Source organism: Papio anubis, chromosome 2, assembly GCF_008728515.1.
Source record: "Papio anubis isolate 15944 chromosome 2, Panubis1.0, whole genome shotgun sequence".
NCBI classification, from domain to species: Eukaryota; Metazoa; Chordata; class Mammalia; order Primates; family Cercopithecidae; genus Papio; species Papio anubis.
Genome location: NC_044977.1, coordinates 183,511,245 through 183,536,278, shown reverse-complemented (window position 1 = coordinate 183,536,278; position 25,034 = coordinate 183,511,245).

Here is a 25,034-nt window from a genome sequence, read left to right as displayed (position 1 = left end):
TCGATCTCCTGACCTTGTGATCTGCCCACCTCACCCTCCCAAAGTGCTGAGATTACAGGCATGAGCCACTGCGCCTAGCCAAAATTATTTCTCTTTAAGCTTTCTTACCACAGAAAGAAACCCTCTTTTTTTATAACTTTCTTTACATCTCTCTTATTTCCTGGTTCCTTTACCTTGTTTTATACATAACCTTTAAATAAGCTTTGAATTAGACAAACTTGTTCATCTTTTTTTTTAAAGGACAAAGGACACACTGGTTTTTTTTTTTACCAAGAATGTTTTCCTACAACATATATTTATTGGAAAATACCCAAATAATGAAATATCTATTATTTAATTTAATATAACTTTATATTCTAAATTATGAAAAGTTAGCCTATAAGTATCCCATTACATTTACCTAATTGTTATTTTAATTGTTTACCTAGATTATTTATGAAAACTATGATAGTCATAATTTAAAATTATGAAACTGCCATTGCAAAATTATAACTGAGCCAGTGAAAAAGATTTAGCCTAGCTGACTCCGTCTTGCTTTTAACCTCCAAGCTGTCCTTGTTCATTCCTGGGCGTAGGCCAAACTAACTTTAGGTGGAACTTAGTTTACAGTTTAGCTTTGAAACAAAGATGGTAATAGTCGTTTCTCAAAACAAACCTCCTTACTGCCTGTAGACTAGACTGCCTAAAGCCATGGGATTAGAAGTTATGGTAATCTTACTAAATTCAAGATGCAGCTATTTTCATTAAATCTGTATCAATGTCTTATTTCTTAAAAATTACATAAGCAAAAATCATTCTGTTTGGGGTTGGGATTATAGTTTTGTTACCCCTATGCCAAATTTTGACACCTTGTAGTATTTGGAAGGGATAAGTATGAAATTATTTGATCAATAAATGCAAACAAAAATGTATGCTGGCAATTCATAAGACATTTCTAACATTACCAATAATTTTAAAGCTGGCTTATATAGTAAAGATTTTACTTAAGTTACATAAACTTTAAAAAACATTTGACTAGTCTTTTCTTTTTTCCTGATAAACCATTCAATTCAAGTGCTTTTATTTTCTTAAGCCAATTAATTAGAACTCTTTATATATTTTCAGTAGTGAAACGTGTATACAGCACATAAACACACAGATGTATTAGGCATGCTAACAGAAGTATATCTTACAGATTTCTAAGACTTCCTTTTTTTTCCTATCTTAGACTTGCAAACTCTTGATAACCTGTTTCCTTACTCTGGCAGTTGTCAGCTAAATAGCCCTAAATCTGTATATTGAAAGAAATAACTCTTAGATGAAAAATCAGATGGCAAAATTTACATCTCAAGATTCAGAGAAAAAAAGACTGGTGGTGCTAGAAGAAGATTAAAGATGAATGCCAAATCACATATAACATTATAGAAATTTATCATAGAATTGTGTAAGGAGACCAATTTTATTTTGGTAGAGACTGCGTTTAAAAAAAAATAAAAATAAATAAAAAATAAAAATTAAAAAAAAGTTGGGTCTCTGAGCTGTGGGCAGAGCCCATACTGAATCCTGGGTCTCGAAAAAGGGAGAGTAATTATGACGCTAGACCATGTGATGTTTTTACAGTGCACTTAAAAATTTTTTCTTTAAACAAAGACATTTCTAAGTGTCTAAACTACACTCTTCCTTAAATTGTTTCCCTTTAATTTAAAGAAAAAGAGCTGGGTTTGACTATACGGTAGGCATGTGTTTGGTGGGTCATTACGTGTTGTCCTTTAAATAAAGGCTTACAAACACAAAAGTAGCCTCTGTTGCAATAACTGTTTTAGTCAAAAACTCAGGTGAAAACCAAATTCAGTCAACAGAGAAGAAAAAGAAACTTTTGCTCAAAAAAAAAAAAAAGACAAGGTCCTAAGAAGAAAAACAAACAAAAACATGAAAACATACAGGCCTTTTAAATACAAACATGCACGTACACACACACACACACACACATCTTGGATGTTAACCTTTTAATAAAGGTGACTTTTAACCATTGAGGTCCTTTAAAATATACTTTTAAACCTTTAAATGCTTTATTCCTCAGTTTTCTCATTTGTAAAATGGTGATACTGAAACTGCCTTTGCAAAAATTATATCAGTTAGAAAATTACAACAATAAGATGAACTATCACCCCCCACCTTCTTGCCATTCCCTTAATTATTCCTGGGCTATTGGGCTGGGCTAACTTTGGAAGAAATGTAGGCTACAGTTTAAATGATAATAGGCCTTGCTGCAAAACTCAACGACTTTTATAAAGCTAGCGGGAGGCCATCAGGCTGTGGGGCGGAGAGGAACCTGAGTCCTGTAAAGGTGCAGACATAATTGACATAAGATTGTTAGTCATTATTCCAGAGGTTATAAAATATACAAATTCCCCAATTACTCCCACAAATAACACCACTATTGTAGATTGGACTATTGAGATACCATTCCAGGTTTTTGCGTGTCTGATACCCATTGTTACTGGGAAGGAGTCCTAATCCAGACCCCAAGAGAGGGTTCTTAGACCTCGTGTAAGAAGGAATTTGGAGTGAGTCCATAGAGTAAAGTGAAAGCAAGTTTATTAAGAAAGTAAAGGAATAAAAGGAATAGGCAGAGCAGTAGCATGTACTGTTCAACTGAATATACTTCTAATTATTTCTTGATTACATGTTAAACAAGGGGTGGATTATTCATGAATTTCCTGGTAGAAAAGTGGGCAATTCCAGGAACTGAGGGTTCCTGTCCTTTTTAGGCTATATAGGATAACTTCCTGATGTTGCCATGGCATTTATAAACTGTCATGGTGCTGGTGGGAGTGTCTTTTAGCATGCTAATATATTATAATTAGCATATAGTGAGCAATGAGGACCAATGGTCACTTTCAACACCATCTTGGTTTTAAAGGGTTTTGGCTGACTCCTTTACTGCATCCTCTTTTATGAGGAAGGCCTTTGTGACTGTATCTTGTGCCGATCTCCTATCTCATCCTCTGACTTAGAATGCCTAAACTCCTGAGACTGCAGCTCAGTAGGTCTCAGTCTTATTTTACCCAGCTCATATTCAAGATGGAGTCACTCTGGTTTGAACACTCTGACATCATGACTCCACTTGAACTGCCAACCCAGCTCCTGTGGCCCACCCAAAAGTGATTCAGTCTTCAGGAGAACAGCTTTGACCCCCCATGATTTCATCTCCACTCCAATCAATCAGCAGCAAGCACCTAGCCAACCCTACCCCTTCCCTCAAACTGCCTTCGAAGATCCCCTAACCTAGGAGATTATGACAAGATAATTTGAGTAGGAACTCCATCTCCCATGTGGCGTGGCGTGCCTCGTGTCTATTAAACTCTTTCTCTACTACAATACTGTGGTCTTTCTTTATGCAGCGGGTAGGAAGATCACCTTGGGTGATTAAAATAATAACTACCAATTTAAAATAATTTTGTAAGGATGGATAAGAAAGTGAAAATAAAAATATAATAGAGTGCCTAGCATATCTAAAAACACTAAAATAAAGATTAAAGGTATTTATCAGATGCCTTAGGATGAAACCTCTGCTTTTTGCTCCCTTTGATTACATGATGGAGGCCTCTGTTTGTGGATGCAGAAGAAAAAGCTAAGAGAAAAATGCCAGTGCCTTGAGTGTCAGAAATGGTTGATTTTCTTGAGATCAAACACCTAAAAAAAATAAAGTGAGGCCAATGGCTAGAATTTGATATAAATAAACAGTCCAAGTGTGAAGACTGCCGATCAATTGCTTGTAATTGCAGAAGTTGCTGGAGGAGACATCAGGGTGATATTCTAGAAACAGTTGCAGAGGACATGAGAGGGTTGTGATAAATGGAGCATGGGATGTGCAGGGTATGGAGAGAGATGGCAGTCCTGGCATGTGACTTGGGAAGAAGAGTGGTAAGGGAGGTGTCTGAAATGGGCAGGCAATGGTGGCGACATCAGTCAGCAAGTCTCGAGACCTCAGATATACAGTTGGAGAAAGGGTTGCAGAGAGAAGACAGAGCTTTAGTCCTAAGGAGTTTGAGACCTCAAAGCTTGTTTATACATTCCACTGGGAAAATGCCCAGTTATCATTGACTGAAAAGTGGCCCCTTTCCACAGAGCAGGCCAGCCTTCCTGTCCAGGCACTGGAGGAACCCACTTGAAGCAGTGAGGAAGGAAGGAGCCACCTACTTAAGCAGCCTGAAGAGTGCAATAAGCCCTGGTCTTAGATGAAGACTCAGATGTTTCAGCCAGATCCCCTCCTTTTTCATCACAAACAGAGAGCGATCAGTGTACTTTCCAGAGAGCCTGAGCAGGACCCAAGGCAGAGGCTGAAATTTCTGGACCAATTATGTGAGATGGGGCTTGATGAGAAGAGTTGGGCAGGAAGAACCCATGTAGAGAGCATGGACCTACACAGGATGAGCAGTCAGACTGTCTTGATGCCAAGTGTCCTGCACTGCTGGCATAGGAAGCCGTCAATCCTCCTTACAGTGATACAGTTGGTCTCTGGGTCAGATATGGGACAAAGTCAGTAGGAGGCTAGTGAGAATAGAATGTGAGGGACCAAGAACAGTAGCTACCAGGATCAGAAAAAGTTCAGGGACCCAGGCAGCCAGTACCACTGTTGAAACTCTGCTTCTTCACAGTACTTTGTCTATATCCCAATTGCAATAAACATTATAAACTACCATGACTATTTGTTTGACTTTCTGGACTATGAAATACTTAAGGCAGAGATTTTGAAAGGCAGTGGTTAATGGTATCCACTCTGGAGCTATACAGCATAGATTCAAATTCCAGCTGTAAATGTCACTAGCTGTGTGATCTCAAACAAGTTTCTAAACTTTTCTGTATCTTAGTTTTTTCATCTGTGAAATGAGGATAATAACATTCCTCTTATTATTGGAGTGAAGATTAAGTTGTTTATTAATAATAAAGCAATTAAACCACTGTATAGCATGTAGTAAGTGTTGCATAAGTATTTGCAAAATAAATAAAAGTTTACTCTTGTATTCAGCTTTTGACATGGTGCTAATTTTCAGTGCTTGGTAAGTAATTGTTAAAGTGAAAAATTAAATGATAAGGCTGGGTATATTTGCTAAGTGATAGTTGGAAACCCAAGTCCTGGCCCACACTCTGTGACTTCACCTTGCCCCAAGACACCGGCAACTCAGGGACTGAATTGGGTGGATGACCCCAGTGCCCAGCCATGGAGGTAGCAGAGCTGTCACTATGAATTCAGTGGACACACACATTTCAGCCTGTGCATCCCTGTGAATTTTCCACCCCATCAGGTTGCCACAGGAGAGAATGGCTGCTGGTCTCCCAGCTCCCACCCCACTGGCCTTCTTTTCTTGATTGGATTCTGAGCGTGGGTGCAGGTAGAATTATAAGGGCTCTGCCAGGACAGTATCTGCAGTGCACAGTCTCTTGAGCACATAATAGGTTCATGATGAAAGAACATAAATCTGGCAGGTGAGGGAGATGGATGTCATCAAAGGCTAAAGCACAAAGCAAAAGGATGAATCCCACTGCTACTCAGACCAAGTCTTCACTTCACATCTAAGGACTTTGTCGACTGAGCCACCTGCCCCACTAGGGTTCTCTCTCCACGCCACTCCACTTTACAGTCCTTACTCTTCCCATTTTCCCCAACATCTACCACCTACAAGATCTGCCACCCACCTGCACCACTGGGCATGCATCCCTAATTTGACTTAGTTCCAGAACACAAAGCCTCAGCTCCTGCTACCCCATGTCTAATGGGGAAAGTGACACTTCGTGGGGCTCCAGTGAGAATGAAACGTACTGCATGTGAGAAAGTATTTTTTAAAAAGTTTAGTGTTGTGCAAATGCAGCACGATCATTGAAAATTGTATTATTTATACAGCCATAGCCAATGGTTCACTTTTTTTCCCCCTAAATTAACACTCCTTCCCCACCGTGGAATATTTCAGTTTGTATAAAACTAAATACGCGGTTTGTATAAAACTGATAGAGTTCAATTCCATTTTGAATCAGAGTAGGTACAGCTATCTATTTTGTGAGTCAACATAAAGCAGTTTTAGTGGTGTCTTATACTGGCAAACACTATGTAATGGAAGGCTAATATTCATGTAAAAATGACATGAACTAGAGGCTCCCAAACAGGACTCTAGATCTGAGTCTGCCTTTCTGTTTATCTTTTTAAAATGCTGGTATGTGTACTTACCCTGCCTACTTTGTACATGGAGTAGTGTTGAGGAATAAAGTAGCAATGTATGTGGGTAAAATTGCTTTATAAACTGGACTATAAACATTGTAAAGATAATACATGTATCTATGTTCATATGCCCTTCTTTTTTCAAATATTTCTATTTTTGCTCCCCTTTTGTTTGTTATTTTTTCCTTTTTTTTTTTTTTTTTGACAACTGGAACATATCAATCAGACCGATTAACTAAGTTTAAGACAACATTTAAAATTTACTATATAATAGCCAGGACTTGAAAACAGTACAGATATCCTCTCTCTATCTCTCTCTTTTACACACACACGCTTTTGAAATGCTGATGCTTGCTGTCCAAAAGGAGTCAAATACTTAGCCTGAATGAGAGCAAAACAATAAAATCTTTCCCCTGCAGTGTTTATTTTGACCTATAATGTAATTGAACTTTGCCACCTGAGTGGGGAATAGGAGTAAGTCCTTGATAGGATTAGAAAGCTTATCTAGGAGTTTTTGCTTAATAACCTGATTGTTGAAATCTGTATTGGTTTTTCAAACACCGCACCTCCTGTGACCTTTCGCCACCCACCAGAATGGCTTCCTGGAGGTTCTCTGTTCAGAGTGGTGTCAGATTGTATTCAGTACAGTATTTTGGGTCTACCATGTTTTATTTTTCTAAGAGAAATTAATATTAAGGTTTAAGGATTCGAGGTTGGATAAAAGTGTGACTGCGATCATAGGGATGCTGGCATGACTCAAGCCTTAATGTACAACATGATATTGGACTGGACAACGGAACACCCGGATATCATCTGAGTATAATTGTTACTTAGCTGTGTGAGCTTGAGTAAGTCATGCACATTCCCTGAGCCTCAGTTTCATGAGTGTCTGCAAAATAGAAAGAACAGATAGTATTAGCCCCACCTATTTCAGATTTGCTGTGAGTGCCATACAAGATCCTATCTTTGTTAACCAGACCCTGGAAACAAATCCAGAAGTCTATGAAAACACCCACACTTGCTAATAAAGAAAATGATTACTTTGAAAGCCTCTCCTACTAGAGAAGGGAATTGTCATGATGCATAATTCAGTTTTCAGAGAAACTGAGGACAAGTATTGACCAGTTTTATTCTTGATAACAGCTAGAATTAGTGCCTAAAAAGAGAGAAGTGCTGGACACGATGGCTCACGCCTGTAATCCCAGCACTTTGGGAGACCAAGGCGGGCGGACCTGAAGTCAGGAGTTTGAGACCAGCCTGGCCAATGTGGCAAAACCCCATCTCTACTAAAAAATAAAACATAAACAAATAAATAAAAAATTAGCTGGGCGTGGTGGCACACACCTGTAGTCCCAGCTACTCGGGAGGTTGAGGCAGGAGAATCACTTGAATCCAGGAGGTGGAGGTTGTGGTGAGCCAAGATCACACCACTGTACTCTAGCCTGGGTGACAGAGTGATACTCTTGTCACCAAAAAAACAAAAAAGAGAGAGAAGAGGAGCATGCTCCCAATTTTTCTCCAACTTTACCTATGGATCAAAAATATAATTCTCTTTTAGATTTTTTTCCATGCATTTCATGCATTGAGGGTAGCTATGAAGTAGAAGGTGTCTATTGATACAACAATGAACAACAAGGAATGTTTAGTGAAGTTTTGAAGATACAGTAGTCATGCTTCCTGAATTGTGGGACTGAGATGGGTCCTGCAGAGCACTTTCCTGGCTCTGCCTGGGTTAGAAAGATTTTTATCCTCAGGGGGATTCATGTTGGCAACACTACCAGGTAGACTGGAATTCTGGATGGGTCTCTCCCAGGCCTGTTTTCTGTCTTCTGTCTAAGGCAGATGCCCAAACCATTACCTCTGGTGAAGACTCTGCTTGCCTGTAAGAGTCACATAGATTCCTTCCCTCAAGACACCTCTTCTCTGACACCACATGTGCTCATCATGCTACCAGCTCCTCTGGGCCTGGCCACTGCCCTGAGTGTGTGTGTTTGTGTTTGGCGCGCACTGTCTCAAGGATCTTACAACATGTGGGAAGAGGCAGGCCTGTGGCCAAGTGTAGCCTTCTGGCTGCAGTAACAAATGCTTATTTAGCCACGGTGGGGATCCCAGGAGAGAGTGACAGGTGGTGAATATGTTGAATAATAAGCCACTGTAATTTTTTTTCCTTTTCAGACTGTCTGGTATTCCTTTCTCAGTCACTTCTTTCTAGCTTCCCTGCCTCAGCCCCAAGACAACTGCCAAGGGGAGAACCAAGTATAATGGATAGTATTCAATTTTGAAATCACAAGAACTGTGTTTGAATTCTGGTTCCACACATTGCCAGCTCTGTAACTGTGGACAATTCACCTAAGTTCTCTAAATCTCAGATTCTTCACCCGCAAAATGTCAATTGTAAAGATTAAATATGAACACATAGTGAAAACTCCTGGCCCTTGATATGAACTCAGTAAAGCTTAAAACAACAATAATAAAGTGATCCTTCAGAATACCATCATTATAGTTTAACAACCTTTTTCACTTGCAGAAATAATAGGAGAGTGGTTCACCCACCATCTGTATGAAGTGGATGAATGCTTGCATCAGCCCTTTGCAAACAGACTGATCGATGGAGCCAGTGATCAGGAAAATTGAATTCCACTGAATACACATTGCTGTCTGCCTGGCATCATCATATTTCAATGAAGTGGAATTGTAAATAGTGGGAGGTGTTTTTGATGAGCTATGTGTTTGGGAATAGGGGATTTTGAAATGTCATTTTGAGCTCAAATTAATCAAATTTTGAATAACAGAGTTTGGAGAAACAAGTTCAATAGCATCTAAGTGGGGAATAAAGGAGAATTTAGTCTGGGCCATAAAAGAGCCACAGACAATAAGGACTCCTTCATGCTTCCTTGAAACTTAGGGGGAAAAAAAGCCTATATTATATGCTTTCTATGTCGTTCTTTCTCCAAAGATTTATTTAGAGTATCCTATGTGCCAAGACTTGTGCCCAGAAAACGGGGATGCATGGAGATAGGCCCTTCTATCAGAAAACCCACAGTTCAGTGGGCGTAGAGAATGCTTAAAAAGAATTCTGATAATGGATGCGGCCTCTCTGCTCATTATAGGTATGGTTAAATCTGGCCTTAACCCACATTCCACAACCCGTGATAGTCTAAAGCCCTCTCTAAGGTTTCCGTGAGAGCCCTCTGCTTATTCTTGTCTTTATGCCAGTGCTCAGGTGACCTGTTTTTCCCTGCAATTCCCTGGACACAAACCCACTAGCTGTGCCCTAAGAAATCTACTATTATAAACTATTTTGTAATAATTTTATAGAATACACTCAGGATTTTGAGAAAATCATAGTGTAGGTCATATTGCAGAGTGGATGACCTCCTTTCTTGTCTCTGGAATGCTTAGCAATCCCTCTTTGATTCTGAAAATGCATTTCTGAACTGGTTTTTACTCCTCTTGGTATGAAATTTTGCCCCAAGCACTCATACTTTTTCCCCACAAGAAATTCTTACAGCTGCTGTGGCATCCCCTCTCCCTCGACTTGTTACACAGATGAAATGTCATAACATGTGAGGTTAGTGCTATTAGAGAATCAAGAGAAAAAGGGTCCATCTACCTGAGCCTGGGATAGTCAGAGGTGGCTGCGCAAGGGAGGAGAACTCTGCATGAGTTCCAGCAGGATAAGTCGGCAAGAGTAAGAAAAACGCTGCGGCAGGAGCAAATGGCAAAACAGTTTGAAAGACAGTGGCACGTGTGATCCTCTTTTTCCAAGACAAGGAGGAGCTATCCCAGGTGTCCTGCAGGCTTGAACAGAGTGGTGAGTAGCACATCAGTGCCAAATGGAGACAGTAAGAGGTATCAGGGCATCAGGAAAAATCCAAACAAAACCAGGAAACCTGCTGAGTGGACTCAGCTAAAGAATTTGAAAGAGAAGAAATTCCAAGATAGAAGGCATGGGATGGAAACCAGATTAGGGAGAATATTTGAAGGGATTTGGGGGAAAGTGGATCTAGAGCAGTGGTTCTCAATTTGGCTGCACATTGAAATCACCAGGCAAGCTTCCAAAACCCCAGTGCCTGGGTCCACCTGGGGATCCCTACTTAATTGGTCAGGGGTTTGACCTGGGCATCAGGATGATTGAAAGCTTTCCAAGTGATTCTAATATGCTTCCAAGGTTGAGAGCTACTCTTCCAAGACGTATCCAAAGGTGATGCTAATAATAATAGCAGCTTATTTTAAACAACTGACGCTTCTGTCATGCTTGGAGACAGGAGAGAAGGGAAAGAAAGGGGATTTGGACATTTTTAGGACATAGGTCTAACCTAGACAGTTTTGACAGCCATGAACCAAAGCCAGGTTTTCTATTTAATATATAATTCTATAGCAATATTTTTCCAAGTCTGATCATTGAATGACTTCACCAAAATCACCTGAGAATACTCACTAAAATGCATGTTTCAGGATCACCCCTCAAAATCATTTGAAGTGAGATGAGACTGAAAATCCATATCTTTAAAAAACTCCATAGGTGATTCTCATGTACATTAGAGTTCAGGAATCACTATTCTATGGTAGATAGTATGTTTTATATTGTGGAGGATAACATATGGCACCAACAAGAATAAAGCCACCTTTAACTGAGCACATACTATGTCCAAATGCTATGTATACAAGATTATTTCATCTTATCCTTAGATAAATAATTTGAAGTGGGTATTTTTATCTTTGCTTTACAGATGAAGGTCAGAGAAGTTAAATACTTACATAGAATCGTGGAGCTACTCTGCACTGTCACCTCTGACTGTCCCGGGCTCAGGTGGGGATGGACCCTTTTTCTCTTGACTCTCTAACAGCACTAACCTCACACGTTATGACCTTTAATCTTTGTAAAAAGTCGAGGGAGAGGGGATGCCATGACAGCTATAAGAGCTTCTTATGGGAAAAAATAAGAGTGCTTGGGGTAAAAGTTTATACCATGGAGTGGCAACACCAGACTTCAAACCATAATCTAACTCTAAAGCCACAGTATTCTAAGCCTAGTCATATTCAGATCTCTGTCAGTAAGGCCACAGTAAGCATCTGGAACGTGAGGCATATGAGCTTTCTGATAGGTAAATGCATTGATGTTCAAGGAGGGTGATCCCCCCTAATTCCACTTTTACTGATGCTCTGACTATAATAACCCCTCTGTTCATAGCAGCGTGTAAGACATTGTCTACTCTGGTGCGGTTTAGGCAAGAGACGTACTTGTGGAGCACCTGCTGAAGGTACAGGGAGGCAGAGGCTTCCAAGTTATTTATATTTTCTGAAAGGGTCCATCTCTCTTCTAGGCAAGCAAAGCCAGAGGTCCCTTTTCAATTTTGTGCAACAGATGTTTTTATATGAATGGATATAGCACCTCAGGGCACACCAGTAAATGCTCAAGAATCCAGCCCCTGGTGGGCTGGCTGCAGGAGTCCTCTGACACAGTGGCACTGGCTCAGTGGCTGGCTTTCTACTGTGGCATGCAGCCAAACCCCACCCGGTCCTCCCTTCTGGTCTATGTGTCTCTGGTTCTTCACGGAAAGCCAGTTTTGCCCTCACCCCTCTCTGTTTAGGCCTTTGCTGTGCTTTTTCCATTTTCCTCTGTCCTGTCTTCTCTGTAAGGACAGGGATTCCATCTGCCATGAGCAGCCTTTTCCCAGACGCTCTGCCCACCTGCTGTGACCCCTGCTGCCACAATTTGCCTAGACTGCTGTCTATTCCCCTGGCAGCCGTGGTGAAATGGAAAAAGCCCTGGAGTTGGAGCCAGAAGATCCATTTGTGCGTTGGTTCTGCAGCGTGGCCTTGGTTATGCCATTTTGCTTATCTAAGCGTTTACTCAGAAATCAGAATATAATTCACCACATTATCCAGATACAATTCTTTACCCACGTTCCCAAACTTTCTTTTATAAACTGAAATAGGGGTGACCCTACTGCTTCATCCTAAACCTGTGCACTTCATTAGTAAAGTCTTGTATCCAGGTCTCTGTTGGAGGAAAGAATGTTCTTGCTCCTCTCATAAACTCTGTCAGCTTTGGGAGGCGGAGGCGGGCAGATCACCTGAGGTCAGGAGTTCGAGACCAGCCTGACCAATGGGAGGCTGAGGCGGGAGAACCGCTTGAAGCCGGGAAGCGGAGGTTGCAGTGAGCCGAGATCACACCATTACACTCTAGCCTGGACAACAAGAGTGAAACTCTGTCTCAAAAAATATTTATAAAATAAAATAAATAAACTCAGTCAGGCTGCATCAGACCAGTAACTCCTCCTGTCTTAATGGAGGATGATAGGAAGCATTTCCTCTCCAGCTACTTTCACTTCCAAAAAGAAGAAAATTGACAAATTACAGTAGAAAGCCAGCCACTGAGCCAGTGCCACTGTGTCAGAGGACTTCTCAGCCAGCCCACCAGGGGCTGGATTCTCGAGCATTTACTGGTATGCCCTGAGTTGCTATATCTATTCGTAAAAAAAAAATCTGTTGCATAGAATTGGAAAGGGACCTCTGGCTTTGCTTGCCTGGGAGAGCAATGGACCCTTTCAGAAAATATAAATGACTTGGAAGCCTCTGCCTCCCTGTACCTTCAGCAGGGACACCAAGTAAGCCCAGTTTCCTTGTGACCTGGCTTATTCTACCTAGTCCAAGCTACAGCCATATGCTGTGTTCTCTCTTGCTTTTTTGCCCGAAGTCCAGGAAATGTCTGGCTCCAGGCCAGATTGGCCAGCTTTGTTGGTCTTCAGCTTAACTTATTAAATGAGCTTAAGGTCCCTCTGGGGCCTAATTCTCTTTCTCTCTCCATGGGTATTTCTAAATGTATTAGTCCCAGATTTGGTGCTTAGGAAGGCAGTCAATAGGCCTAAATTACATTCTCTGAATCAGGTTTGACCAGATAGCCCCTTATCATGGATTACAGGCCCCAGCCTCAGTGGCAAAGTGGCAATTTTCTTCCCATGCTGCTGCAAGTTACTGTGTGTTCAGCAACATCCAAGAAACCTGTGCTGAAGACAAGAGCCAGGCATTCCTGCGTCATGGGCCAAAATATCCTCATTATGCATCCAAAGCTTCTTTCTTTATTCCTAACCATGTACGATGTTCACATCCACCACATCCCCAAGTCTCATTCTGACTGCAGACTTGAGATGCTGTTGTTGTTTTGTTTTGTTTTCTTTTTTTTTTTTTTAATCTTCCCCATCCCCAGCTATTCGGTCAGTGCCTGGAACATAGCAAGGGCTCACTGTTACTTGATGGGTTAAATAATGCCTGAACCTGCTAACAACTCTAGTGAACACAATGCACACACACACACAGACCATCATCATCAAAGGACAAAACAAGAAAAAAATTGATGCTAAGGGAATTTGGACCTCATGTTGTCATTTCTCAACTGACTGATTTTGGTTGATTAAAATCATGAGGAGTCCAAAAGTGGAAGAATTCGTCATATTTGACGTTGGCATATTTTAACCAATTTTAAAGATTGCTTCCGCATCAGCAACATGACCAATTTACATGTACTTAGGTAATGAAGAAGAAAAGATGCAGACACTGAACGTGAGAAGCAGAATAACCAGTAGGGAGGCAAGAGGAGGGGCCATCCTGAAAGAAAGAGGAGAAAAAAATAAGAGGAAAGGAGGAAAGGAAAATCATGTAAGACAATGAAAATAAGAGAGTAATGAAAGAGAAGACAACAGAGTAGATAAATGTCTCATCATTCAGGTTAAGAATGATAGAGCAGCAAAGGAATTTTAGATTGCTAATGTGTGGAAGAAGAAACGAAGGTAAAGAGGAAACACATTATCCTATGTTACTCACGGTGTCAGGGCTGGAGTGCAGGTCTCCTGGTGACATAGTGTAGTGCTCTTTTCCCTAAATCAGGGTAGTGCTGTGGTACATCATAAACTTTTTTTTCAGTGTGACCAGTTCCTCATGTATGGTAAGTGCATGCACAATAATTGTTTGTGGAATGAAGAATATGATGGAACATGCTGGCATAGTAAGAAATCATTTGTATTATTATTGGACCATTAGCTTTTATTTTTTAAGGCAAAGAACTTTAAAATGCATATGTTTCATTGCCCCTCCACAGTGCTTTTCTGCTGTGCTTTACCAGGCACTCCTCTCCCATCCATGTCGCAGATTTCCTAATCTCCTGAAGCTCCTTATTCATTTCTCCTTTTATCTATTGTGATTGTCACTTTTTACCTTGTGGTATCCACCCCTCTTTCTATCCATCTTGTTTTCCTTACTTAATTGTAAACCCTTTGAGATGAGAGATCTCATCCTGTTGTCTATGATACGGGGTCAACTGCATTGAATTAGGAGAGGTGGTAGAGAGCCAGCTTTGACCCTGTTAAAACTGAAGGTCAGTTTCCTCATCCATAAAATGCTGATAAGTAGTTTCTGGATTCTCCATCTCAGAGGATGCTGATGGAATTCACTTGCAACATTGTGAACTGCTACAACAGTTCATTTGAATGTTCTAAACGAGAAGAGTGTGGTTGCTGTTGACGTCTGCTTCCCTTGCAGCACTTAGCATAAGTTAACCACCCTGCAGGCACATTTTTGTTGAATGAACAACATAGCAATCACATTAGCATCTTCCATTTTAAACTGGCCCCTTCTCCTTCCAAAATTAACAGAACTTTCTGTTTTCCAAAGCTTTGGTGATGAATTCCAAAACTTCATTTGTATTTCTTTTTTTAGTTGAGAAAACTTCTTATAAATCCTTTTGGGTCACTCCATTCTCTTCCCATAATTCTTGGACAAAAATACTGGATCAAGCCCCTCAAAGATCCTTAGCCTATGCAAGGCAAAGGCATATATATTCCAGGCACTTTATATGCACCATCAAATTGGTACCTCACCATGATTATGTGAGAGAAGCACTATTATTAGTTCCATTACACATGAGAAAATTGAAACTAATTTACCCAAGTTGCTTTTCTCTGTTCATGTGAAAATTTATAAAACATATGGAATACAAACACCATCTTCTATCCCCACTTCCCTGACAACTGTGATATATTATCTGAGATCATTGATTTGGCTAATAAAAAAGGATCAGAATCATGGAATCATGTATTTTTATTTGCCTCTCAAGTCTGATTTTTTTACCACTGATTTTTCTTTTTTGTGGTATGTTGTCATCCGATATCTTCCCAGCTTGACTTGGTAGAAGTGACCACATCCTCAAACTTAGCCTTCATGGAAAATCCAGTCAAGTTTCCATGCAGAGACTTTTGAAACACTGCACTCTCAGTCAAAGGGGGCTAGAAAGACTTTGTTTTATTAAGTCAAGCTGTTCCTATTACTGCTGTAACAAATGACCACAAACATAGTGTCTTGAAACAATACATTAATTCTTTTACATTTCTGGAGGCCAGAAGTCTAAAATCAAGGGATTAGCAGAACTGTGTTCTCTTGGGAGACTCTGGAAGACATTGTGTTTCCTTGCCTCTTCCAACCTCTAGAGGTGCCTTTCTTGCGTACTTTGTCTCACGGCCCCTTCTGTTTTCAAAATGTGTCATTCCAATATCTGCTTCCATCTTCAAATCACATTCTCCTCTTCGTGGTCAAATTTCTCTCTGCCTCCCTGTTTATAAGGACAGTTGTGATTGCATTTAGGATAATCCAGGATCCCTATCTCAAGGTCCTTAATTTAAACATATTCACAAAGTCTCTTTTTGCCATAAAAGGTAACATTCACAAATGCCAGGGATTAGGATCTGAATATCTTTGGCAACCATTATTCAGTATACCACCCCACCCAGGAATATTATAAAGAAGCATATAATGTCTTCATTGAGATTCTGTGTTGATAAAAAGAGAATCCTTTCACGCATTCATTCTATGAAGGAGCTTAGGGTAAAAAAAAAAAAAAAAAGTATACCACCTATTCACTGTGGTAATTCCTATACCTTAATATTTACATAAAAAATGTTCCTGGGGTCATGATATTTCTGGGGGCACCTACCAAAAGCAACTGCAATGCTTTTCTGCAGGGACACTTTCACAACCCAGACCACATCTAATTTCTACCCATCTCCATATTATCATTGAAAATGTGCTCACACTCAAAAATTATAGAATGTACATAAAAAAATGAGAGTAAACAGATACAAAAAATGAGAGTTTGCATGCTAAGAGCTTGAGAGAAAGACATCTAACGCAGACTACAAAATAAATGTTTAAAATAAAGGTGTGAAATGAACAATAAAATAGTAAGAAAAAATAATACTTCATGAAAACAGAATAGGCAGATTTGAGAAAGAGCCAAATAGTACATACAGAAACAAAAAAATAAAATTATTGAAACCAAAAATTTGCCAGACAGTTTAGAGAGGAGACTAAACACAGTTATAGAGAGAATTAGTGCACAGAAGACAGATTTTGGATATTAGAATGCAGACAACATTCTTTTAGTAGGAGTTTAAAGAAATGGCTGAGAATTTTTAATAGTTGCAGAGAGATATGAAACTTTAGATTGGAGATTTACAATACATTCAGAGCAGCAAAAAGAAAAATGAATTTATACCTATGAGGTGGGAGAATAGAGCCTGGAGGCAAGGAACCTAAGGACTTCCTAGACCAAATCAAACAGAAACACTTCAGCTATGACAGGAAATATCCTCTTCATTTACATAGAGTGTATACCAAGTAAATAACTTTGTAACTTCACTTCAGCCTCTTCATTTACATAGGACAAATACCAAGTAACCAATGAAAGTCTCTAGAGGGTATTTAGACCCCAGAAAATTCTGTAACCAGACCTTTGAGCTGCTTGCTCAGGCCTGCTCCCACCCTGTGGAGTCTGCTTTCATTTTCAATAAATCTCCGCTTTTGTTGCTTCATTCTTTCCTTGCTTTGTCTGTGCATTTTGTCCATTCTTTGTTTAAAAGGCCAAGAACCCGGACACCCTCCACCAGTAACACCTAGATGCTTTGAAACGAAAATACAGAACAAAACAAGGAAAAGATCTTAAAATTTACCAGAGAGAAAAGAGGAATTATACACACGGAAACAAACTGGACAAACAATAGACTTCTTAGTAGCAAACCTAGAAACCTGAAGACAATAGAATATTATCTTCAATGTGTTAGAGAAATTATATGCAAGAAAAAAGATAAGAAAATGTATAAATAATATGCGTCTAAATCCAAATAAGCACAACGTATTAAAAAATAACAATGACTGATTGGGATGCTTAAAAGAGGTAGAATTAAACTGTTGACAATTCCAAATACATGGAATTTAGGATGAGGGTTATGGGATTATTGGTGGTTTTACACACTGATGTGAGAAAGATTTTGATTAATTGAAGATCATTTTTAATGTTAAGTAGGCATATTAACAATTTAAGGGTAACACCTAAAAGAAAAGAGATACAAGGTATAATTCCAACCAGTAGAGGAAAAAATAAAGAATAGTATTCAATGAATTGAATGGAAAATGAATATTTCATATTTAATAAAAATATTAACAACAATAATCACATAAGAACACTACACACCAATCTCAGGATGACAGTTACTTATTAGGATGGCCACTTGAGGGTTTGGAATTCTGCTGGAATTTAATGTCATATTAAGAGGGGGATGGCAGAGTAAATATGTCCAAAAGTTAACATTTTACACTAATGAGGTGTACGTTTTATGGAATTCAAATAGTTTGATATATTATTCACTCTATTTTAAAACCACATGACAACTAAATGAAAAGAAGCGAATAGCACCAGATTAGGAATTAAAATGTCTGAATCAGGTTCAGGCTCTGACCTTAACCTGCTATCTGACCTTGGACATCACTAACCTCTTTTGTATCTCACTGTCCTCTATTGTAGAATTAATGTCCTAGGATAGATAATCTTTTAGTCACAACTCTGGAGTTTGATGACTCTCCAGTCGTTGCTCCATTTTGATTTGCTCCTTGAACCACAGAGCTGAAAGGAAATGCAAAACCTCTTATTGTATAGAGGTTTAGATTAGACGATCCCTGTATTTCCTCCGAGCTGAAAACTGAAGCGCAGTTTTCCTTTCAGCAGAAAACTGAAGTCCAGAAAGGAGGCATGTTTTTTGCAGCATCACACAGAGTTCAAGTGAACAAAGAACTGTTATCCTAAGCTACAGTTCAGGCTGTTTCTTCACGCTCTGAGGCTTTATCTGTCTCTCAGTGGTGGTCTGAGGACAAAGGAGAGAATGTCCACAGTAGGGAAGGCACCAGAATAGATAAGGACAACCTATTAGCACCGGGGTAAATGAGACTCAATATTATCCTTTATTAAGTCAAGCTGAGAAGTTGAATGCAGGGGGCGTTTTATATGTCAGCACCGTACCAATTATGAATGGACTGATTAATAAATAAACAAACAAATACTAGGAAATCAGGCCTGTTTTAGTGCTTCCAATTCACAGTAACACCCTGTTAACATGAACTCCAAGTATTAACACTAATAACCACACTAATCACAGCATTGAAAACTCCAAATTAATTCAAATGCTGCTCAATAGACCATCACTGCGTCATCACTGCCTGATACTTTTCTGTCTGTTCAGATCTCTATGCAGTAATTAAATCCATTAACATGTAAAACTGGCTTTTATTCTCAAGGGGAAAAATGAAAAAGGGAGCTGAATAACAAAAATCCTGGTGATGGAACTGCAACTTCTCACAACTTCAATTGCATCCGAATTCTTGGCCTTTTCTTTCTAAAATAGCTGCTCTCCTGCTCCTGGCTTTGCATCCAGACCCGCAGTATTTCACACACACAGAAATATGACATAACTTAATGAAGGGGATGAGCGTAGGTCTTAGGAAACAGGAAACTTATCCTGAGGTCATGACTCTGCCTCATATATATATATATATATACACACACACACACACACACACACACACACACACACACACACACCCATGCTCTCCCAGGCTGATTGTAGAAATCAAATGAGGTGATCAAAGTGAAGGTGCTTTGCAAACACTAAAGGACTTTACAAAATGAGCTGTTATTCTTCATGATGTTCAGAAGCTCATAGGAGATTACATTTATTTTGAGTGAGGTGTGGGAACAGTGTAGAATGAGAAAAGTCAATGTAATAAATAAAATGTAAGTATTGTGCATGCTAAGACCTACTGAAGAATACCTTTTAAAAGAAGATATGCTCATGACTCTCCTATAAATACAAAATAAAAACACGACAAAGGCTTTATTTAACTCATTAATTAATGAAGGAATTGGTAGATGTTATAATGAATTCAAAAGCAAACTGGGAGTGTCACACATTTTTAGTCAAATATGGAATGCTGAAATGAATTTACAAAAGGATATAAAAGTCGTCACTATCTACAGGAAAAATATCAGTTGCATTCCATTAGATCCAATTTGCACTTCTGTGGACAATAATTATTTGTATTCCTATCAGTTTTCTATAACTTCATTTCTATCTTATGGGGTTGTAAAATAACCTAGTCACAGATACAGAGAGAGCTGGGCACAGTGATGTGGTCCTGTGGCCCCAGCTACTCAGGAGGCTAAAGCAGGAAAACTGCTTGAGCCCAGGAGTTCAAGACCAGCCCAGGCAAAATAGCAAGACTGCCATCTTAAAAGACAAAACACAAGTCAAGGAGAGGCAGAGATAACCTAGGTAGCTGAATGAATCAGGACAGCCATCAAGTGTCAACATCTTTCACGAATATCCCTTACAGACCCTTTATTGTAAAAATTCCAGATCTACTCAAAACAGCTTCCTGAATTCTGGCTTCATTACTTGGCTGGGCTCCAGGATATTTACTCAACTATCCTGGTTTTTCAACTAATTCACTGTGTGGGATAACTTTAAGCAAGCCTCTTCTCCCAGCCAGGTCTCAGATTCCCTGCGTGAAAAATGGATGCGTCGGATCAGTTGATCATTGGCCTTACATGACAAAACAATGAGAGAGTAGACTGAAGATGCTTTATACAATCGAGATAGTTAATCTCCCCATGAGGCAATAGTTATTTTAGTATTATTTGACCACCTTGAACAGAGAAAGAAACATCATATGGCTCTCCAGTTGTTTTACCTCTTAAATACATTTGTTTGGAAAGACACACAAAATAAGAATTGTCAGGGAGAGACCATGGAGAGTACTTCTGCATGCTAACGCATAATGGTAATTAATTTTATGTGTCACCTTGGAGGGCGTTTTTGGATGAGACTAACACTTAAATTGGTCAACTTTGAGTAAAGCAGATTATCCTTCAGAATGCTGGTGGGCCTCATCCAATCAGTAGATGGCCTAAATGGAAGGAAAAGATCAGTCTCACAAGCTCGAGACAATTCTCCAGCAGACTGCCCTCCCAGTGAAAGCCTGGGAACCCTGATTTGGGGGAGGGAGAAAGGCCTGGTTAGTGGCCCCAGTGGCCACAAACGGCATCCCATGGAGGCTGGCATTCCTATCAAGGGACCTCAGCTCTGGTTCAGAACCACCACTTCCTCCCTGGGCAGGAGTCACATCAACAGACACTCTTGGCTTTCCTGACAAGTGAGCTATGAGGAAGTGTCAGGGAACTTGAGCACTGAATGGCAGGGATAGAGAAAGGGTCATGCCCAATCATAAAGCTCCTGAAAGAAGAAACGACCTCCTAAGATAAGGCTTAGTGCCCACCTTTGCTGAGACTCAGAAGGAAGATACAGTAGTATCATAGAAAATTCTGTAATATCATTTACTGAGTCCTGCTGATGTGCCAGGAGCTGTGCTAGGTACACTCTACATAAATTGCCACACATGATCATCTCAACTGTGCTGAAAGCTAAAAGCATCATTCTCATTCAACAGATGAGGAAACTAAGCTCAGCGTAGGAAAATAATTTCCCCTAAATCACCACGCTCTGGGAAAAGAAGTCCCAGGGAGAGTATGGCTGAAGACCAAGGGCCATCAAGGCAGAGACTAAGGACACCAGTGAACACCCACCACACGAACTCGGGCAAAGAGGTGGGGTAGCAAGAGATTAGGAGACAGGTCAGGCACGCAGACTTGGATGGGGGCCAGCATGTCTATCTGTCCCTCCAAAAAACTCATTGCCGTTCATTATAAATGGGTGGTCACCAGCAACATGTCACCTCCTCCTAATTAAACCTTATCAGTCAGCCAAGGAAGAAGTTATGGTTGGTTCGATAAAGCACTTGTGGGCCCAGCCAGCTAAGAGCAGAGCAGTTTACCAGTTATTGATGGCTTTAATTTGCTAACAATTACATCACTTTTCAGAGAGACTAGGGAGCCACTGATGCAAGCTCCCATTTCTTGAGGGAGTTCATTGCAGATGCTAAGTGAGGCATGTGATAGGAAACGGATTACAAGAAAGAAGAGTTGCCTGAAATATTGACTGCCTTGAAAAACAGTGCAGGTCTGAGTGTGAGGTGAGTGAGTTAGAAACTACCAGCTCTGCCGCCCGTGCAGTCTTGAACAAGCAGCTTACTCTTCTGAGCTTCTGAAAATGGAGATGTTACCATAGGCCTGTAGTGACTACCAAATGCATGTGCAAATGTTAATTGGTTTTTCTATATTAAAGTACAGGTCAGCAAACTTTTTCTGCAAAGGTCCAGATGTAAGTAATGTAGGCTTTGTGGGTTAAACAGTCCCTACTGCAACTACTCAACACTGCTGTTGTAGTGTAAAAGCAGCCATAAACAATATATGACACCTGGTGCAGGACGGTTCTCCAGGTGGCCTTGGACCAACCCAGCTCTCTCCCCTTCTTGCTGTTGTTCCCTGGAATAACTGTAAAATACGCTGAGAATGCAACATCCTGAGACAAGGAGAGACTGGCTGGAACAGCCTGGCTCTGTTCTAGCTTCCACCTACAAACGGGATGTTCTTCAACACATTGGCCTAGTGAGTTGTTTTATACCCTGGGGAGGGTATAAAACCCAGGGTTGTCTGCTTTCCAGGGTCCCGCAGCAGCAGTGCAAGTGGGCCCCATGCAGACGAGACCTCATTTACCTGGCAGCGTTTCTGAGTTTTGGGGGAGAAGCTCACAATCAATCCTACACTTCTGTTATCCCTTGCTGTTTATCTGTAAATAATAAATTCGTTTCATGTAATTTGTTAAGTGTAAGGATCTTCTGCCTTACCAGACTCAGACAGGTTGGTAACCAGTGCACACTTGCCTCACAAATGAGTGTGGCTATGTTCCAATAAAGCTTTATTTGTAGATGCCAAAATTTAAATTTTAGGCAATTTTTAGACTTCATGAAACATTTTTCTTCTTTTGATCTTTTTTTGACTATTCAAAATACAAAAACATTCTTAGCTTTAGGCCATACAGAAAGAAAGTGGGCCAGATTTGGCCACTGGGCCAATTTCTGCCCCAAAGTTCTATGTAAATGTGGAAAACACAACAGAGAAGGGAGTTGTGCAAAGAGATGAAGAAGACTATATTTTTCTTATTTAAAAAGCCACTAGTTGCTAAGCATTGTGGTGCTAACATGAAGGAATGAGGAGTCTGGGAAAAGAGAGGGTAGTGTAGTCTGCAGCTACTGAGGAAGGGATTCCAAGAAGGTGGGGAATTTGGTTTGAGTAGGAAGGTGGAGTGAGATTTCAATATGTGGGGCCAAGGTAGAAGGATGGGAATTTAAGAAGAGAAGGGAGAGTAAGGGCACAGAGGAGATAATAGAACACCTAATGGAAGACAGCCAGACAGAGGAATGTGGTAATCACAGGCAGTACTGGGACTCCAGCTTGAGGCTCCTGGCTGCCAGGCAAGTGTTCATTCCATGTTCCATGTGCCTGATAAATCGTGTGAACACATCAGAAGACCTAGAAGTGCACTGCTCTAGGAGAACTGATCATCACATTGGGAGATAGAAAGATATTATGGAGAAAGATATTTAAAAATACCCTAATAATTGACATGAGAGAAACAGTCATGAAATAGTAGTGATCTTGAGCACCTCCTTAATTGAGCATTCAGCATTCTGCAGGTATTATCTCACTTGGGACTCACTATAATCCTTTGAAGACAGTCTGAGTATTCTCATTATTCCCACTTTATAACAAGAAAATTGAGAAAAAGGGGGAGAATTTTCCATGAGCCTTAGTGACCAGACTTACCAATGATAAACATTTGCATGTTGTTTCCCAAAGACTCTCAGAGGGAATTGAGAGATCAAGAAATGATCTAAGGGCTGTGGTCAGCTGATCTCCAAGGTAGATGGAAGCATGTCAGAGGTGGGGCAGCTGGAGTGTTCAGAAGGAGTGGCACGGTGGTGGTCCACATTAGTGACTCAACACCAGCCTGACTGTTTACAGTGGTTGCAGACTTCTTTCATCTATTGGCAAGCCTGGAGTGGCTCATGAGAATGAGTACAGATGCCTTGCTGGGAATGGATATTCCAGAAGGAGTCCCAGTAGCGGCAGTATGGGGGTTAGAAATAATTAAATAACATTTTCAGCTCTCCTGAGAGCCATTGGCCTAGAACAAAGAGGCAAGTGAGAAGAGGAAGCTGAGAGTTATTTGTGTGTGTTAATGGGACTTTAATCAGCAGACCCCCACCCTTTCACCAGCAGCAGCCAGTCCCTGCAATCTGCAGAGACTGTGTACTCACAAAGCACCCATTCAAGTAACATGAATGCTGGCACAATGCAGCAATCAGACAGGCCCCAGCTTCTCCATGGCGCTACACCTGCACCTGTTATCATGGCAGGAACTTATTTATCAGCCCTTAGAAACTTACATAATGGAGGAGTTTGTCTTTCATCAGTTCTCTTTCAGGCTATGGGGGTAGAGATATTTATAAGCCAATACTAAAGGCAAACCAGTCTCTTTCTGGAGAACCAGTAAGCCCATGTGAATCTGGGCAGCTACAGGTCTACCATCGATGTTGACACGACAGAGTCCCTTGGACTGTGAACCAGCTCTAGCTCTGGGTGTGGGGATAAGGGTGGTATTAGTGGCTGTAGCTGGAATCAGGGGGATGGGAGCTGCCTTAGCATCCACCCCACCACTGTTGGTGAGAATGTATGAGCTGGCTTGTCAGGTGCGGAAGGAGCCTGAATGCTTTTTTGATTGCTATAATTGCAGCAAATTGGACGCTTGAGAGTGCCTCTTCAATGAGAAGAATCTCACGAATGAGACTTAGGGAAGAGGCCCCTCTTTGGATCCCTCTCCTTTGTCTCATGTGTATGAAATAATTCCCCAGCCATTATGAACTGTGAATGAACTGCTAATTTTAGTTGTGCAAGTCAAACAAAGACCCTAGTTGGAGGATCCGGAAGGTGATTCATCCTATATGATGTTTGCATGGTGGAGGCTAAAGGTCTTGATAGGAGTCCCTGATTATTCCAAACTTTCCATACAAAGAGTTAGACAATTTTTTTTTTTTTTTGAGAAAGAGTTTTGCTCTTGCTGCCTAGGCTGGATTGCAATGGCATGATCTTGGCTCACTGCAACCTCTGACTCCCAGGTTCAGGTGGATTCTCCTGCCTCAGCCTCCCGAGTAGTTGGGATTATAGTTGTGTGCTACCATGCCCAGCTAATTTCTGTATTTTTGATGGAAACAGGGTTTCACTATGTTGGCCAGGCTGGTCTCAAAGAGTCAGACAATTTTTTAAGTGGTCATCTCAACACCAGCAACCAAAGGGACTCCAGTACCTTGTCATTTGTTTAAGGTTCTGTCTTGGCAATCCTGGGTGCTTTGAGTGTGGTCATTCTCCTCTAAGTTTTCTTAATTGGGAAGATTCAGAAAGGCAGCAGTGAAGCCAGAGTCAATGAAAGACCGAAAGTCAAAAGCCATAGAAACACAACATAAAACCAAGCCCAATGGTCTTTGGCACCTCTGGAAAAAA